Raw genomic sequence first — 19,715 nt, 5'->3', positions numbered from 1 at the left:
TAATAATTTAATTTATTTAATGAAAATTTCTGCAAAAGTGTCTGTGTTAAGCAATCAATTTTAAATATTCCTCTTTTTTTGTATTTTCAATAGAATATTTTCCCCAGGTTGACCATTTTTAACAAGCTCCATTTACTGAGGTTGGTTGTATGAAGATTAGCCCAGGCACTAAGCACACACACTAGATGGAGTCAGACCAGGGCCAGGGTGCAAGTGTCTGTCAGAAGGAGAAGCAGCTTTCAAATGAAAACAATCCTAATCATGAGTTTCCTTATGCCGTGAAGGATTATCAACAAAGTGTAAACATAGAAATATTAAATATTAACTGTTCTTACTCCTTCCCCTCTTCTCGGAACTCTTAGTTTTCCTGGGACTCAGCTCTCTGCCTTAAAGCCACCTCTGTCCCAGGGGAACTTTTCTGATGCATTTTAGAATGTGAGTCTGTTGAGGTAATGTATTTAACATCCACCCATCCACACTGCTTTGAGTCATAATTTTTCTCAAAATTAATTAATTTACATAATATACCTTGAAAGCTAAGTTTCAGTCATTACTTTATATTTTAGATTCTGTAACCTCATATGAACCCAAGGTAAATCTCTATCATTATTCCCCTTATAAGCAAGAAAGCTGAGACAAAAAGAAATGTAAAAAACTCTTCCATGATGACCAGTGAGAGGCAGATCCAGGATTTAAACCCAAGTAGTCTAGAAACCATACTAATTAATATACTACATGTTTTGCAAAACTTCATAAACATTTCAATTCAAAACTGAATAATTTTTCAAACTATAAACAAAACTGTCTCTCAAATACAGTGGCTCAAGACTTTATGAGGTCTCTTGGCCAGCTATGGTGGAGGGGACTGCTGTCCTGGAACCTGGGGATGAAAGGAGGCAGAGAGGAGTCCAGCCAAGAAAGATTACTCTTCCTTTTTTATCCTTTCTGTCTTTCCTCCTCTAGCTGAGCCCAAGGTGACCGTGTACCCCACAAGGACCCAGCCCCTGCAGCACCACAACCTCCAGATCTGCTCTGTGAGCGGCTTCTACCCAGGACACATTGAGGTCAGATGGTTCTGGAATGAGCAAGAAGAGGAGGCTGGAGTGGTGTCCACAGGCCTGATCCAGAACGGAGACTGGACCGTCCAGACCCTGGTCATGCCGGAAACTGTTCCCAATAGAGGAAAGGTTTACGCCTGCTGGGTGGAGCACCCGAGCTGGAGCAGCCCTGTCATGGTGGAGTTGGGTGAGTAGCAGCTTCCTGACCCTACAAGTGCCCCACCAGTCCACCAGGGGGTCTTGGCTTATCCCTGAGTGTCAGATTTCTCTCATTGCTGAGACAAAATACCTGACACCCAAAGTTAAGGGGGGAAAGGTTTATTTAGCTCATAGTTTACACAGGTTTCAGTCCGTAATCATTTGGTCCCCCAAAACTCATGCACATCCCTTTATTCAACTGCCGATTAGTCCATCTCCAAGAGTTGTCAAAGTCCTAACAGTTTAAGCATTGCTTAAAAATCCAAGTCAAAAGTCTCCTCTCTTGCTGTTTTTGGTGTCTTCTGCTGCCAGGAATGGTTTCCCCTCTGCCTCCTGATGCTGCCTTAGTGCCAGCCTATTATGGACTGAAATTTCTACAAACTGAGAGCTACATAAACCTTTCCTCCTTTAACTTTGGGTGTTGAGTAATTTGCCTCAGCTAAGAGAAAAGTAACTACGACATCCCTATACCATAAGTCTGTTGGCTTCATGTTCTCCTCTCCTTCTGCACAAGCCATGGTGGTAACTCTGTGATAGTTCCCCTGGAGATTTACATGCTTGATGAAATCAGTTATGCTTTTCAGTCCAAAGAGTGGCTGTCCTTGTTGTGAAGTTTCCCATAATGTCACATGTGAAGGTTACTGTATATTTAGCTTAATGTGATCACAATTACTTGAAATGTTATCTTAAATGGCTTGATTACTCCAGTATTAACTCTTCATTTTACCTGCGCAGTTTTCTAGCAAACTATAAATAGACAAAGCACACAGCTATGTGAAACTTTGCAGCTGGGCCAGGTAGTCAAGGATGTGCCTGACTTTTCAATATTAGTTTAAGATAGACCACATACATTACATTTTCGATGAAGTCACTTTTGGCCTAACCTTCTGAATCAAATCAGAGTGATGTCTTGGTGCAGCTACCACAAGTAATTTGTGCTTCAATTCTAGATCTGTTTTATCTTTCTTCTATGACATGGCACCTTGGGGACAGTCCTCATACACAGAGGCTGTATTGTCCTAGAATAATTGGCAAGCCAGCAGTCCATGGAATGGGCAAAGGAAGTCAGCATTTGTGAAGGAGATCTAGGGGTGGCACTCTAACTTAATGTGGGTCGGAGTGGCCCTGATAGTACATGCTTTAAATCCACTCTGTGACCATACTAACACCCCAAAACAGCTATTAATTTTGTAGCATCTCTTTGCGAAAGCCATCTGTCCTATTGTGGGAAGGAAAGGCAGTATCTATGAGCAATTCAGATGCTCTCCAGTGCCGAACTGGCTCCAGAGGAGAGGAGGAAGAACCAGGAGAGTTACTTCTTGAAGGAGATACACATTACTCATTTGTTCTCCTTGGCTTTTTCCTGAAGGAGAAAGTGGGAAACATTTATTATTCATTTAATAATTATTGGTATATGTTTGTAGTGCATAACAATTATGCAGAGAGTTGGTATATGTGCATGGCACTTCTTAATTCTTGCCCACATCTCTTCCCTTATACACAGTGTCACCTTGGTTCATGAACCTAACTTGCTGTATGATTTTGGAAAAGATGACCACATTTGTGTTTGTGTGAGAAAGGTGGCTTGGTCGTGTTTGTCACCTAATGAAGACTTTGCATACAAAAACAAAATTTTGCCAAATGCTCTTTTTGAACTAACTTTTTGTTGTGTAAGGCATCTGTGAAACAAAGCACTATTGTCTATGTATTCTTTATAAAGATGCCCAATTCTTTGGTACCATCTTAAAGTAAACTAGATACATTTTGGCTTGGATGAAGAAACTTTGGGTCCTAGATAATGCTTTTACCCACCTTTCTAACCGAAATTTCAGGGACCCGCTGGACCATGCTGCTGCCAAGGACCACACTTCTGTAACTGAGTGTCACATAAACTGTATTCTGTACCATCCTAGATCTGTCTGCTCTGTTTCACTTGGCACCTTGGGACCAATTCTTATACCACAGGGTTGACCTTTCCACAGTTGTCACCATGTGGTCACTGCTTCAGACATGCCCATAAGTTTAGTTTCTGCTGCTGATGCTGAAGTGGCCCGCCTCTAAGGAGGTGGACAGATGACTTCTCCACTAGCTTCAACCTAGTGCAACCCTTGCTCTAATCAGTGATACAGTGTTGAAAAGAAGACCAGAATAGGGCCTCTGGACATAAGAGAAGTCCATTCTTAGTCCCGTCCTTTACCTCAGACAAGCTCTGTAACCCCACTGGGACCAAGACCCTTTAAAGATCAGGTGCTACTATAAGGCTGGTATCTTTGAATGAGTTCAAGACCAGGGAGTTGTGTCAACTCATTGTGATTTCTACATCTGTTTCCAAGAATAGCCAGTGCTGGCATTTCTAGTGCAGGCATCTTCCTGCAGTCTCAAAGCTATAAAGCTCATGGACTCAATGAAAAGCGTTGGACATGAGTTAAAAGCCCTCTAAAATCGACTTCTTCCAGAAACACAGTCTGGATCTGCACAGAATAAAATGCTGAGTGGGATTATAGCCTGCGGACTAGGTCTGCTCTTCCTTGGGGTGGGGCTGTTCCTCAGCTTCAAGACTCATGAAGGTAAGGAGCCTGTTGGTAGCTAACAATTTCCATAGACTTCTCTGGGGGAAAATAAAGATTCTTCTGGGATTAGTTATCAGCATATCCATGACTCTGTGTTAAGCTTTCCTTTCCCCAGTCGATCTCAAATTTCCTGAAAATACAGAAATCAAGTCTGTTTTGCTATTTTGAAACCTAGATTTATGACGTATAAAGATAAAGGAAAGGTGAACAAGAAATGAGGGAACATAAAAGAGGAGCCTCCAAACACTGAATCTGTGGAATTTGTAGGATTCCTGGGTCACAGGTTTTCAGTTTGTACTCCCCTCTCTGTCCTGGCGCTGTAGATTTGTGTTGTTAAGAAATCTCAGGTGACAGTACTGGTCCTGGGAATGTTGTCTGTAGAGTATAAATTCCTATCCATATCACATAAATATCTTCTTTTCATTCCCAGCACACTCTGGACTTCAGCCAACAGGTAACGTCCTTTTATCCTCTCTCAGAAGTGAATTTGCATTCCTTGCAATAGATGGAAACAACAAACCTCAAGTCAGCAGCAGTAAGAAAGTCTTACTTCTGATCTGGAAGTTTGCACTGAACCTTTGTTCCACTTAGTGCACTTCCTAAGAGCCCTGTGCTCTGAAGGAGCATTGCTCTGGAGGCTTGGGAATGTACCTTTCTTCTTTCCATGGTGTTGTTAAAGGGGTTCTTGAGAGGGGAAGGGCCACCTGCAGTTAGATCTGGAACACCACTGTCCTCTGTCTTCTCTAGGACTCCTGAACTGAAGTGCAGCTGGAAACCCTGAAGGGCAGACCTGCATCCCTACCTCTCTACGTGTTGTTTCCAGCTTCCTGTTTGGCTTTCGTTCTCTACAGGATGAGGCGACCTCAGGACCTGGCTCCTCTGTTCAGTGACCCTACAGAAAGTGTCCTCCCAATGCTTCCTCAACCACCCCTGACTTGGAAGCCCTGGCACAGACACCAGGACTTCCCTTCCTTCTCTCCTGGCCCCTTTGTGTTCAACCCTTCCTGTCTCCTGGGTCCCTGAGCTTCCTTCACGCCACATTATGTTATTATCTTTGTCTCAAACAAATATGGCGTGAAGATCATCTGTTTCTTACAGTTCTCAGGACAAAAGTTAGAGAAGGGAAGGCTATATCACAATGCAGAAGTGATTTTAATTTACATGTAATTATGTGTTCCATAGGTCGTAGGCCATCCTCCAATATATTTATCAGAAACGTCATGCTGGGCACCAAAAGTAATTTTATTTACCAATTGCTTTCTACTTGTCAGTTAAAAATGGAGAAAAAGCTTAAAATGTCAGTGCCTCCAATCTCAACACAAACCATTGGTCAAAACAAATTAACAAGAGAGCTTGCTGAAAAGCAAGTTTGAAAAGCAAATCAATTCTTTAAAAAAATCTTGCCTATAATTTTGACTCTGAGTTCACAGACCTCATTATCATGCTGTTACAAGCTGGCACATGTCGCTAGAGGAAGTCACGTGAACTGGTTGAGAAGCAGGGTTCTACTGTTGTGTTCCAGTGAAGAGTCTGTTGCTTCAAGTGTAAACCAAATCAAAAATAATCAATTAAGAAGTTTATTTTTAGAAGAATGATTATTTGAACACAATTTCTCTACTACCACATACAGCTTTTGTGTGCCCCACCTTGATTCCAGCTGTGATATAAGTTAAAGACAAATACCCAGGAGAAATGGAGACACACGCCTTGCCCAAATAAACATGCAAATGTTAAGAGTAGCATTAGTTATAACAGCCAATTTTGTGATGAAAGTTATCATTGCTTTACTTTTGTGTAAAATATAACCAATATGTTTAATTTTCATTTTATGCAGTGGAAGTATAGTTGCTTTTTAATAAACATTTATAATTATTTTTTAAAAGAGGCCATTCGTGGACTGGGGAGAGGTTGAAGCCATTGTTGATTCCCTATGGGCTTGTTTTGAGGCCCTATATGGTTTCCACTGTTTTGTTGGGTTGGATTTTATTCTCTTTTGTTTTGTTTGATTATCTTAATTCCAATGGCATGAAAAGCTATTTCAAGGATAGCAAGATATATTATAGTAGCAATTTTGGATTTATTATGTGTTTTGAAATCCTTTATTGCATTCATTGTTTTGTTTTTATTGATTCTATTCTGTTTTGTTCTGTTTGATTTTTACTATGTTCAAGCTTATCTGCATCTATTTTGAAGACATCAAAAGGCATTGTGTTAACTATTGTTGATTTCATAAGGTTTTGAAGTCCTATGTCTCTTATAATGATTTGTTTTGATTGGTTTTATTCTATTTTATCTTCTTTAAAATAAAAATAAATAAATAAGCCAAACAGGAAACAATCCAAATAGCAGCCACGTAATAAACTGATAAAACATGCTATACGTATACAATGTAATGTCATCCAACAATGTAAGGTTGCATATGATTGTGGTATTTGTTCCTTGAAGATTGTAATTACTCTGGCTGGAGGTCTGGCTCAGCAGCATAAGCACCTGCCTGGCAAGCTCGAGGTCATGAGTTTGATTCCTGATACCCCCCTAAAAAGATTACAATAACTAACATAGGTTGTACTTGGGGTTTTATTGTACAAAAGTTTTTACAGAACAAATTTGTTAACTCTACTGCATGTATAGTTCTTGATATTTTATGCTATTTGTCAGTTTTTAGAAATTTTGGGTAGTTTATCTACTACTTACAACTTTATTTTTGTAAAATTTTAAATCCTATTATTCACATAAAAAATCTATGGGGCTTTTATAAGAGATACAAACTATGTTTTACTGGAGACTCGGAGATAAAAATGGATGATACTGAAAACGTTTTAAAGTTATAATGACTTCCCAACTTCAGTGAAAGTTTTTAAACTTGTATGCCTGGTTTATTTCACTTAACATTGTTGAGACAATAAAGCAAAGAGTGTTTTGAGAGACTTTAAATAGTAATTAAAATTTTAATCCACAAAGAAGATGTGGATCCCAAGTGCATGTGTGCCGAACAGCTAAACTACAAATAAGTGAAGCAACAGCCAATAGAACTGAAAGGAAAACTAAGTAAACCCACAACCACATGTGGAGACTCTAGCATCTCTCTCTGAACAAAAATAAAGTAACTGAACCAAAATTCAGGAGGAAAATAAAACTCAACACCGTTAGTATATAGGATCTAATGAACATTTACAGATAACTCCATCAAACAGCAGCTCAATGCATATTATTTTCAACTGCCTATGGGATATTTACCAAGTTATATCATATCCTGGGCCATAAAAGGAACCTAAACAAAAGTTAAAGAATTGAATGCAGGAAGAGTGTATCCTGGACACAAGGAAATGAAATTAGACTAGTAATAACATAAAGATAACCGATCAACTTCAAGCACTTGAAAAATCACTAACATACTTCTAAGTAACTCTTACTTAAGAAAAAAGATGTCTTAAAGGAAATAAAAAATAGCTGCTGTTCAATCATTCTTTCATGCCTATATCTTATAATCTGAACAACTGCTTTGAAGATTACAATACGTGATATATTAGCCATCATTAATCTCCTATTATTTTGTTTTGAAATTCTGTATCATTTTTATTCTTTTTTCATTTAAAAAATTCATATAGGCATCTATAAAAATATGTTAAACTAAATGAAAATAACATCAAAATTTGTGACACACTTTTAAAACAATGATTAAAAATTATATTTAGAGTACTAACTGCATATTTTGACAAAATGAAGGTCAAATCTGACAATCTGGTTTCCAAACTCAAAAAACTGGAAAAAAGGAATGAAATGCACTAAAGTAAGGGCAAGAAAGGAGCTAAGTTTAAGATCAGAAGTAAATAAAATTTACTAACTGTGTAATACCTATGATAGGAAAAATTGGGAAACATTTTTTTGGGAGAAGATATATAGAAATGAAAAATTTCAAAGAGAACAAATGAGAGAGAGAGGGGGAGAGAGAGAGAAAGAGAGGGAGAGAGAAAGAGAGAGAGAGAGAGAGAGAGAGAGAGAGAGAGAGAGAGAGAGAGAGAACAAATTACCATGATGGATAATGAAACAGCATGACTCTACTGACTGTTTACACATCATGGTACACTAAGGGAATTCCACTGTGTATATAAATTTGACAATTTAGATGAAATCAAATTCCTTGAGAAGCACAAACTGCCACAAGGAACTCAATAATAAATAAATTTAATAGCTGTATAACCTTTCTGGTTATTTTATCTCTCTTTTTAGTACATATTGCAGTGCACACAATTTACAGTCATCTCAGGGAATATGTATTCATAACACAGTTTGATCCTTGTTTATTCCTCTTCCCTCCTGTTACCTCCCTCTCCTTCTAAATCTCTCTTCCCCATTTTAGTTCTTGTTATGGTTTGTGTCTAGATGTACCCTGAAAGCCTCACACACTTTTGGATGGGGTATTTTTCCAAAGGTTTGTGACTGATTCATAGCTTAGTGCTAGGATTAAGGGTGGGTGATTGTTAGATCAGTCCACTGAATGTACTGGCACTGCCCTAATCCCAGTAGTCTGGATAAAATAAGAGGGACAGACAAAGATGTGCCCTCCTCTTTGATCTTGTGGCTTTTGCCATCTTGTGGGTGCCAGAACTGTTCTCTCTGTGATTTCTCTCTGCCAAACCACCCTACTTTGGAGCCAGCTAAGAAATTCCCTGAAACCTCTACAAACTGTGAGCTAAATAAATCTTTTCCCTTTTAACTTTGGGTGTTGGGTATTTTGTCTCAGTAACAAGAAAAGTAAGACAATTCTTGTTGATATCATTTCTTAATTATTTTTATTTTGTTTAAAGAAAGACTAAACAAAACAAAAAAATGGGTACAAATAATGCATATGTTCAAAGAAAACAAAACAGTAAGAAAACATTAGCTGATGTTTACATACTGTCCTCTTACAAATAGTTATTCAAGATACAAAAGTGGAACATATAAAGTGGGAGTGCAGACAGCGAGATTGCAACCAGTTCTGTTCACTATCCAATAAAAACTTAGTTATATGGTTATCAATCCTATACACTAAAACATACATTAGGTTATCCAATCTTCATTTATGTTGAGATTAAACAAAGTAGGCTAAAATCATTCTGAACAAAGAATAATACTATTGCTGAATTTTACATCATGACACTCCAGGATCAGCACTGGATACTGTAGTGTCACTTTTTTTATTTGTTTAAAGAAAGACTAGACAAAACAGAAAATGGGTAGAAATAATACATACTTTCAAAGAAAAAACTAGACAGTAAGAAATCACTAGTTGATGATTACAGATTGACTACTTACAAATAGTTATTCATGATACTAAAGTGGAGCATATAAAGTGGGGATTCAAACAGTGAGACTGCAACCAGTTCTGTTCCACTGTCCAGCAAGGACTTAGAAATATCATTATCAACCCTATTCACTTAACATACGTGCAGTTATTCATATCTTCAATTACGTTGAGATTGAACAACCCCAAGCAGTATAATATCACTCTAAACAAAGAATAGTACTATTGCTGGGTTTCACGTTATGACACTCCAGTATCAGCACTGGGTACTTTAGTGTCTTTTTTTCTTCAAATTATTTGTTCATTTCATCATGTGTCATAAGATCGGTTCTCATAAACTGTTTATACGTTCTACATGTGCATGAGTCTTAACGTATATTTCTAACCTTTCTATATTAGAGGGAGAAACAAAACAAAGCAAGACAAAACAAAACATATTCCTATAAACACATGAAATGAAAAAGACATATAAGACCATTGTACAAGGAGTTTTACATAGTTTCTGTGTTGTATCTCGTTATCTTTAATAGAATTGGCTATATCATCATAGTAATTGAATATATCAATACATAACAATATTAATAAAACACAACTTTGTATATAGTATAAAACTTCAAAAACAGGCAATAATCAAACCAGAATGTGTATCATAGTGAGTCTTGTCATCTTCAGTGTAGTTACCTATACTCTCAGACTTGATACTATCAATCATATCAGTTTTGAATAAATCTGTCAATACCAAACAGCAATCAAACAAACCAAGATTAACCATTTAAGATCAGTCATGATAAAACAGTATAAGTCATACAGGGCTCCAGATTAAGTTAATAGGAAATTAAAGATGATTACTGTGCTATATCCTGATGTTTTTGGGATAGCTATCTGTGCCCTCAACTCTAATGCAAGTAGACAAACTGGGGCAGAATAAAATCTATCTAAGCAGAGTGGTGTGAGTAATGTGATTTTAAATCCTGATACACTATTAATATTTTCTGCCATCCTTTTTAAGACTCTCCCTCCCCTTTGACTTCTCCAGGGTACACTGTGCATTTTTGTGTCTGACCAAGAACCTTGGTTTTAAATTGGGGAAGGGCAAACTGTCATTTACCTAAGTGGTTCCAAACCTTCTCTCTCCTGGACTTGATTGCTAATTGTGTTCCTTTACCTATGAAAGCCCATCTTTCCAACCTATCCACAAATACTGGTCTATTTGCCCCTATTACTCTCTGGTTCTCTCTCATATAGAGCATTGTTATTTCATATTTGATTTTCAGTTCATGTACTCTTTTTCATATTAATTATATTTCCTATAAATAGCATCTTGGTGGACCCTCCCTCCTGATCTACTCCACATGTGGTCATTTTATTTTTAAATTTAGTGTATCAAGGCCATCTCTATTAGAGATTATAACCAACCTTCTCTGCCTCATTTCTGTTAGTATAAAACTGTCTTATGCTCTTTTTTGTCATCAGTTTTCTGCTTATCTTCTTCATTCTGTTTTCTGCTCCATTCACTGAGGCCTCTCTGTTACTGTTCCTGGAATCCTACTACTTTTCGCTCTCTCTAGAATGCCCTGAATTATTCTCTGAAGAGTTGGATTGGTTTTCATGAATTCCCCCAGTTCCTATTTGTCTTGGAAGCATTCTGTTTCTCCATTAACTTCTAGAGACCTATTTGCAGATTGTATCAATCTGGTAGAACTTATTTTCTTTCAGGGCTTGGAATATTTTGCTCCAGGATCTTCTTGACTTGATGGTTTGTGTGGAGAGCTCTGCTGTAATTCAGAGGGGCCTTTCTTTATAGGTTATCTGTTTCTTGTGTCTAACAGCTTTTAAAATTATGTTCTTATATTGAATTTCTGGGATCTTGGTTATTATATGCCTGGGTCTAGCTCTGTTTTGGTTGTAGGTGGCTGGGGTTCTCTGTGCCTCACAGATCTGAATATCATTTCCTTTTCCTATGTTTGGGAAATTTTCCTTAACTATTTTTGTGAATAGCCTTTGTAGTTCCTTTGTTTGTACCCCTGGTTCTTCATTCACATTCTTTATTCTCAAGTTATAGAACCTTCTGTCATCTTCTAGCATTTGTATTGTTATTGCTTGTTTCCTTGTTATTTTTAAAAAGTTTTTCCTTTCATAATTCCACATTGCAAACCTGTCCTCCAGTTTGGATAATCTATTCTTAGTTTCTTTCAAGCATTTTTGTCAGTTTTCCATAGAGTTTTTAATTTCCTGGTAATCTCTTTGAATCTGCTTCATGTGTACTATATCTTCTTTATATTCTTCATCAAGTGGTTCTCTCCTATGTTTGAGTTCCTCCATTCTTCTGTCTTTGTCTTCTTATATCTTGCTTTACTTGGCTAAATATTTCTCTTTTCAACTCATCTATGAGGTCCTGAAGATATCTCTTTATGTCCACTGGTGCCATGTCTGATATTGCATGTTTGCTGTCCTCATTCTCCTTTGTGTTTTCCTGTCCTAGGTCAGTGTTCTCAGGGTTGGGGCCTGGGCACGTTTTCTTATTGCTTCCTCTTCCCATCTTTTTGTTCCTTCCAGGAGGCCCCAGTTTCTTTCTTTGTTGGTTATAATTCTTCTAAAGCATGCTGGCTACATGGTCCTTCCCACTGCAGTGTGCTAGTGAGTTGCAAACAGGGGCAGCATATGCTGGCCCCTCTTCTCCGGGTCAGTCAACCTACTGAAGCTTCACTGTATTAGTGTGCACGATTGCCATAAGGGATTGATTTCGGATAACCTGTTAGGTCTCAGCCAGGTCACATGACCCAGGCCAAGCTCACTCCACCAATCCCGTTCGGGAAGGGAACAACTGACTGAAGCCACTGCTGCCCCTTGTTCTTGCCTGTCCTTACTTGTTCCAGAGTGTGGTCCTCTGGAGCCCCCCTTTCTGTGGAATGGCTTCACTCCCATCACTCACCACAGGTCGATGCAGGCTCCCTGTCAGCTCAACTCTCACTTCAGCTTGCAGAACCCTGACCTCAGTGTGACTGTGCTTCCAGAGAGTCGAAGGGGCAGGACCTCGGACTGCTTGACAAGTCACCGCCACGCAAGTTTGGCACTGAAGCAGTAACACTGAGCCTTTAGCTCTTCCAATAATAGCACCAAGACTGTATGTTTGATTGGTTCTTCTCACCTTAGTTTCTTCTTGGGACGAGAGAATTAATCTCCTCTGTTCAGGACTCCCCATGCTGTATCATGTTGAATTCTAAGTTGACTATCTCAGGGAGCCTCTGTAGCCAGCTGTTATCTATCCGCCATCTTTGTTGAAATCTCTTTTTGATATTATTAATCTTATCTCATGTTTATCACATATGTTCACATTCCTTAAGGTCATTAGGTTCTTTTACATGGAATATCTTTATTCTACTTATATTGCCTTTTAAATTTTAAAAGATTGAGTTCATTCATGTCTAGATAGTTTCACTGAAGGAATCTATCAAACATTTTACATAGAATTATTACGTAAGGCCACAGAATTTATCCTGAAAAATAAAAGAGAACATGTTCTGACATTTTATTATGCCACCTTTGCTGATTTCAAAAGCAGAAAAAGACAATACAAAGAAGAAAATTAAAAAGTATCACACATTCATGATTGTAGATGCAAGACTCCTTAAAATGTATTTGCAAATGAAAATCAAATACTAATTGCTAATTCATTCTAAGATGTAAACCTGATTTAATGTTTAAAATTAGTCAATGTAATCCATCATATTACATGAACTAAGGAAAAAATAATTTAGTCATTTCAGTTGATACATTAAAAGCATTTGAGAAATATTGTTCATTCTTGACAAAACCTTCAAAATAGGTGGGCTATAAAGAGAACTTTTCATCACATCTACAAAAATATTACTAAATCTTTTTTTTATTTGTAGTGCTGACCATTGATTCCAGGGCCTATGGGTGATAAACAATCACGCCATCCTCAATAAAAATGACACTCAATGGTGAAAGTCTAAATGCTTTTCTGTTGTAGCTTGGCATAACCAACGCCATCTTGTGCCCTGTATTTGACCCTAGAAGAGTAAAAATGACTCAGGGTACAAGTCCCATAAGAAAAGTAGAATGAGCTGCCCCCACAAGAGAAAAATTAACTTGCTCAACAAAGAAGCAGAATACAGGTTTTAGCCAAAATTAATGTAAGATTTTATCTCAACTGTTTCCAAAAGGATGTCTATTTGTGGTTTTCTGTTGTAAAAGTTTTGTAACTTTCCAGCTCAGGGCCAGTCAGTGAGATCTGAAAGAGGGGTTTATATGTGATTGGTCCTGAGCTCAGCTAATAAAATTCTAAGTTTATCAGTTTGGCTGCTTGGATTCCTATATTGCTCATGAACCCACTTCATTTTCCTGTTTTGCTCTGTTGCATCTGGGGAGTGAGCACTGCCATGCTGCTGTCCAAGCAGCTCCCTGGGATCATAAAGCTCAGCCCAGTAAAAAATTGGACCAAGTTTAACAAATGGAAGACACTTTACTTGTAACAAGGGAAAAGAAGAGAGGGGAGGAGAAGATAGATAGCCACTCTGATAAGAAAGAATCAGGTTAGGGGGCTCCGGAAAGATGGGGAGCCCATGAGCCCTTGTTCTTGGCTGTTTTTATGGGGGCTGAGTGACTCTTCCCCTTCCACCCAGAACGTGCCCTGGCTTCTGGGCACCTGTGCTCAATGTCATTTCTTCCAGTGGTTTCTTTGCAGCTTCTTTCTATCTGTCTGTTGTCCATGACCCACCTTTTTTTTTTTTTTTTTTTTTTTTTTGTCTTTTTCCTTTTTATCGGTACCAGGGATCAAACTCACGACTGCCTGCTTGCAAGGCAGGCGTTTATGCTGCTGAGCTAAATCCCCAACCCCACCGTGACCCACCTTTTAAGGCTTTATTTTTGGGGTGGGACCCTGGGTGGCAAATGGGCGCCTTCTTGCTGGTTAGCCTGGAGTTAGTAAGAGGGAGTGGGGGTGTCTACTGCACTCTATAATGACCCTACAGTGAGTAATGTGGTGACTGCATAGAGAAAATACATGCAGATACAGGTACACGTTAGTGCATAGGTGTGAATACGGAGGGTCCTAAGTTAGTTGCCCCCTTTTTTCTACTGAATTTTATCCGAGGTGAGGGAAGCTTATTGTTTTTGCACTGAGTTTTCTCTAGCTTGCTGGTCAGGCTTTTGGGTTTTGTTTGTTGTGTCTTAGTACAATACTGAAGGTCCTTTGCTGCCTCTCATTATCTCTTTTTTTTCCTCTTGTTTTAATCCCCGTCCTTGGCTTACATCCCTAGAGAATTTTTCTAGTAAAATTTGTTTTTAATTCCTAGTCAGGGTCAGCTGGAAAACCTAGTCAGGCCCCTGTTCTCTATTTTTTTCCTGTCTACAGATCTCTGAGCTTACACTGTCAACAAACTTGTCTCAAAAAAGAAAAAAAAAACCAATTAATCAATTAATTATGAAAGAGTTTATGGAGGTGACAGGATTCAAGATCAACTGCAATTATTGTTATTTCTGTATATAGCAATAAAATTAAACAGATGATATAATTTGTAATCACTCAAATAAAGAGTAACATGTAACTATAACATGAACAGAGTGGGTATGGGACTCAAGCAGAACTGCTGATTAAAGATAAATGAAAAGATTACCATGTCCATCAGTGATAAATCAACACATGTTAACAGATCACTTCTCCCCCAATAGAAACCCCTGAAGTGGGTTCCAATCTTGCCAAGTGACAGGAAGAAAGCACAAGAGACAAAATAGATTCACAGGCAGGGGTCTGGGGTGACTGGTTGTTCTCAGGGATCAAAAGGCCACAAGGCACCCACAATCTTAGTATTTACTGACTACATCTGAGTCAAGGACAAGTGGTGGAGGGCAGCAGTGTTTCCTGGACAGTAATGGCGACCACAGTGGGCTAGGAAAAAGGGGAAGCATCCTCAGGAGGACAAGCAACAGACGGGTGCAGAGAGGAGGGGGGAACATGCTGTTCCACAGGGGGCTTTTGCCTCTAGCAGCTCCTATCTTGCCCTGTGGTCATTAACCCTGGGGCTCCCAGCCCAAACCAGAAATACATAGGGAGTTTCCAGGCTCTAATCCAGGGCAAAACAAGAACAAATTTCAGATATACCATAACCTCAATTTGGAGTTCATGGTTCCCAATACTCCTCCAAGGTGATAGCCAAGTTTAATACAATTTCTATTTAGATCTCCCCCCAAATCCTAGAGGAATTAAAGTATGTTTAATAGTCATAGACTCAAAAGTTATTCTAAACTTAATGTTTAAAAGTAAGATAATTAAAGTACATAAAACAAATTTGATAAAGAAAAACAAAGTTGGAGAAGTCAGTCTGATCAAATAAAAGAATTTTATGCAGGTATAGAAATCAGGATTTATGGGGACAGGACATGAACGTGATGTATTACACATGGCAGCAGAGTATTGCAGGTAACAAAAAGTCAATACATTTTTCTCTGTAAATTTAAAAGCTTTTCTATGTAAAATGTAGTATTAAGAGATGAAAGGACATGCTACAGAAAAAATATTTTGAAGGTACATATATCACAAGGATATATAGGGAAGCATGGAAACTTCATAATTGAATAAGTATAACTACAAAATAGGGGCGAATGATATGATGAGACATTTTATGAAACAAGATATTATTGGAAATATGTATTAATTATTCAATGAGATATCACTGCTTAGTTCCTGAAAAGAGCTAAAATAAAAAGTGCTGACCATGCCCAACGCTGATTAGGGTGCAGAAAACATGAATTTTTCAGGCACTGATAGAATATCAAATGGTATTGTATCTCTAGAAAATAGTTTGGCAATTTCTTGACAAACTGAGCTTGCTGCATGATGTAGCAGTTATGCTCCAGGATTTACATCAGAGAAATGAAAACTGATTTTCACACAAAGGTTCACAACAACTTCATAAGTAGCAGTCCCAAAACAGAAGTGGTCAAGATGTCCTTCCATCAGTTAAACAGAACTTTGGTGCCCCCATAGGGTAGAATATTACTCAGCAGTGCAAAACCATATGTGCAATAACTTGTATGATTCTAAATGACATAATGGGTAGCAGCCAATTTCAAGAGTCACATACCATATGATTCTACTTAGTGAACATTCTTCGACTGACAAACTCACAGAATAAAAAATACAGTAGTGATTGTCAAGTGTTAGATTGATATGGGTAGAGAAAGTTGTAACTTTAAAGACTGTGTTTCCCTGAAAATAAAACCTACCCAGGAAATAGACTTTGCTTTAATTAGTAGCTGTCATTACCATGGTGATGTCATACAGAAGATTACACCTCACTGTTTGCTGGCATGGTGGCTGCTCTGAACTGGCAAGTAAGGCAAGGACAGGCTGATTGGAGCTAGCATTTTGACATCCAGTTAGGCCTTATTTTTGGATAAACATAGGACTAGCACAAAAGAAATCTCTTTGTTGAAGGAATAGAACCTGTACTTCATTGTATATTTTACAAATCTTGTAAAACAAAGGCATAAAACACGCGTGTGCGCGCACACACACACACACTCACACTACACCAGTGTCACTTTCTAGGCTCTGATATCACACTATGATAATTAAAGGGCTAAGCAAGGTAGAAACTTGGTGAAGAGGTGGTGAATTTCAATTGCCTGCCAATTTATAATCATTTAAAACTAAAAAGAGCTTTAAAAGTCGCTCTGAGGATGAAAGCCTTAACCCTTTCAGTATTAAATGTGAGCAATTAAAATGTGAGCATTAAAAATGAAGAACAAACAGGGTATCTTGCTCATTGTTAACAGGAATGCAACATTGTCCAGCTGAAAGACACTCAGAAGCTGATTGCAAAGCTAGACCTACTCTTAAAATATAAATCAGGACCTGAATTCCTCAGTATTTACCCAAATGAGTAGGTAATTTATGACTGGATTAAGACTTGTGCTGATATTTATAGTAGCTTGATTCATAGTTGCTCCAATTTAGAAGCAACCAAGATACCCTTTAATAAATAAACTGTCATTCATAAAGTAGAGTATTATCCAACGTTCAGGAGAAATACACTCTCAAGGGATGAAAAGACACAGAAAAAAACTGTTTGCATTCTGCTTAGGGAGAGAAACCCATCTGAAAAAGGTGTGTGATTGTAACTCTGTAACATCTCAGAAAAGACAAAACTACAGAGACATTGAACAGATGAGTCATTGCTGTAGGTGTCCCCAAAGAGGAAGGAAGGGCAGAACAGACAGAACACAGGATGTGTTTCAGTCAGTGAAACTATTCTGCATGACACCATGAGCATGTACCAGAACCTACAGAGCTAGTAACACAGAGAAAGCCTAGCATCTATGGTCTCTAATATTTTTATTTAAAGAAAGACTAAATAAAACAGAAAATGGGTAAAAAATAATACTTTCAAAGAAAAAATAAACAGTAAGAAATCACTAGTTGACGTTTACATATTGTCCTCTTATGAATAGTTGTTCAAGATACAAAAGTGCAGCATATAAATTTGGGATTCAAACAGTGAGACTGCAAACAGTTCTGTTCAACTATCCAACAAAACTTAGAAATGTGATTATCAATCCTATATGCATAAACATACATGCAGTTATCCATACCTTCATTTACATTACGGCTAAACAAACCAAAGCAGGCCAAAATCACTCTGAACAAAGAATAATAGTATTGATGCATTGCACATCATGACACTACGGTATCAGCACTGGGTATTGTAGTGTCTCTTTTTCTTCATAGTATTTGTTCATTTCATCATGCTTTATAAGATCAGTTCTCATAAACTGTTTATAGGTTCTATGCATGCATGACTCTTAACATGTATTTCTACCCTTTCTATATTAGAGGGAGAAACAAAACAAAGCAGGACAAAACAAAACATATTCCTATAAACTCATGAAATGAAAAAGACATATAAAAACACTGTACAAGAAGTTCTACCTTAGATACTGTGTTGTCTTTTGTTATCTTCAATAGAATTGGATATATTGTGAGACATAGTATAATTGAATATATCAGTACATAAGAGAATTAATAAAAACACAACTCTGTAGATAGTGTAAAAGTTCAAAAACAGGTGGTAATCAAACCAGAATGGGTATTGTAGTGCATCTTGTCATCTTCAGTGTAGTTGCCTATACTCTCAGACTTGTTACTATCAATCATAACAGATTTGAGTAAAATCTGTCGATTCCAAACAGCAGTCAAATAAACCAGATTTAACTCAGATCAATCATGATAAAACTTTATAAGTTATACAGGGCTCTAGATTAAGTTAACAGGAAGTTAAAGATGATTACTGTATTATATCCTGTTATTTTTTGGGATAGCTGTCTGTGCTCTCAGATCTAGTGCAAGTAGACAAACTGGGACAGAATAAAATCTATGTAAGCCAAGCAGTGCAAGTAATGTGGATTTTAATTCCGGATACACTATTAACAATTTCTTCTGTCATCTTTGTAAGACTATTCCTCCCCTTTCTGTGCCCCAGAGTGCACCGTGCGTTTTAAGGTCTCACAAACACCCTTGGTTTTAAAATGGGGGCTCAACCTGCCATTTACTAAGTGGTTCTGAACCTTCTCCCTCCTGAACTTGATCTCTAGTTATATTCCTTTACTTACAAAACCCTGTCTTTCCAATGTATCCTCAAATTCTGGTCTAGTTGCCCTATTACTCTCTGGTTCCTTGTCACATACAGCACTGTTTTCTCGTATTTGATTTTCAGTCCATATACCCTTTTCAGGTTAATTATATTTCTTATAAAGAAAATCTTGGTGGATACTACTTCCGGATCTGCTCTGCCTGTGATTCTCTTTTTTTAAAATTTAGTTTATCAAGGCCATATATATTAGAAATTATAGCCAACCTTCTCTGCCTCATTTCTGTTGTGCTCTTTTCTGCCATTATTTGTCTTCTAGTCTTCTTCATTCTGCTTTCTGCACCATTCATTGAGGCCTCTCTGACACTGTTCTTGGAATCCTGGAACTTTTCTCTCTGGAATGTCCTGCAGTATTCTCTGTAGAGTTGTATTGGTGGTCATGAATTCCCCCAGTTCCTCTTTGTCTTGGAAGCATCTTGTTTCTCCATTAATTTATTTTTCTTAAATTTTATTTAAGGAGAAAAAGGAAAAAAAACAGAAAAAGGGTACAAGTTATACAGAGTTTCAGAAAAAAAATAAATAGGAGGAAATCACTAATTACATTACATATTGTCAACTTACATTACAGAGTACATATTGTCATCTTATAAATAGTTGTTCAAGTTACAAAATTAAAGCATATAAAGTGGGCATTCAAACAGTGAGACTGCAAACAATTCTGTTCAATGATCCAACAAAACTCAGTAATATGGTTATCTATCTTATACACTTAAAGTTATGTCCTTTAGAGCACTTTCTTTTCCTCTCTTTTGTACAATGACAATTACACATTTTGGGTTTTATTACTCCCACAGTTCTTATACTTTTTTAAAAGAGAGTAAAACCAAATGTGACATAACAGAACAGAGTCAGTCAAATCAAAAGAATGGACATTATAATGTAAAAACATAATACAAGGTGATCAACAATGGTTATCATAATGCCTTTTGCT

At 37.6% G+C, this 19,715-nt stretch overlaps 1 long non-coding RNA gene across 1 annotated transcript; it reads left to right on the top strand.

Moving 5' to 3' along the window:
• Positions 1 to 3,708: 3,708 nt before the first annotated feature.
• Positions 3,709 to 4,630, top strand: LOC134473743 (uncharacterized). The gene is made up of 3 exons (XR_010044159.1): positions 3,709 to 3,823; positions 4,257 to 4,280; positions 4,574 to 4,630. It is a non-coding gene; the product is annotated as an uncharacterized LOC134473743 (long non-coding RNA).
• Positions 4,631 to 19,715: the final 15,085 nt, after the last annotated feature.

The sequence above is a fragment of the Cavia porcellus genome, unplaced genomic scaffold (genome assembly GCF_034190915.1).
Source record: "Cavia porcellus strain 051 isolate PalLab524CR breed Dunkin Hartley unplaced genomic scaffold, mCavPor4.1 scaffold_28, whole genome shotgun sequence".
NCBI lineage: Eukaryota > Metazoa > Chordata > Mammalia > Rodentia > Caviidae > Cavia > Cavia porcellus.
Note: the sequence above shows the minus strand (reverse complement) of the source record. Positions and strands in the feature narration are given on the sequence as shown.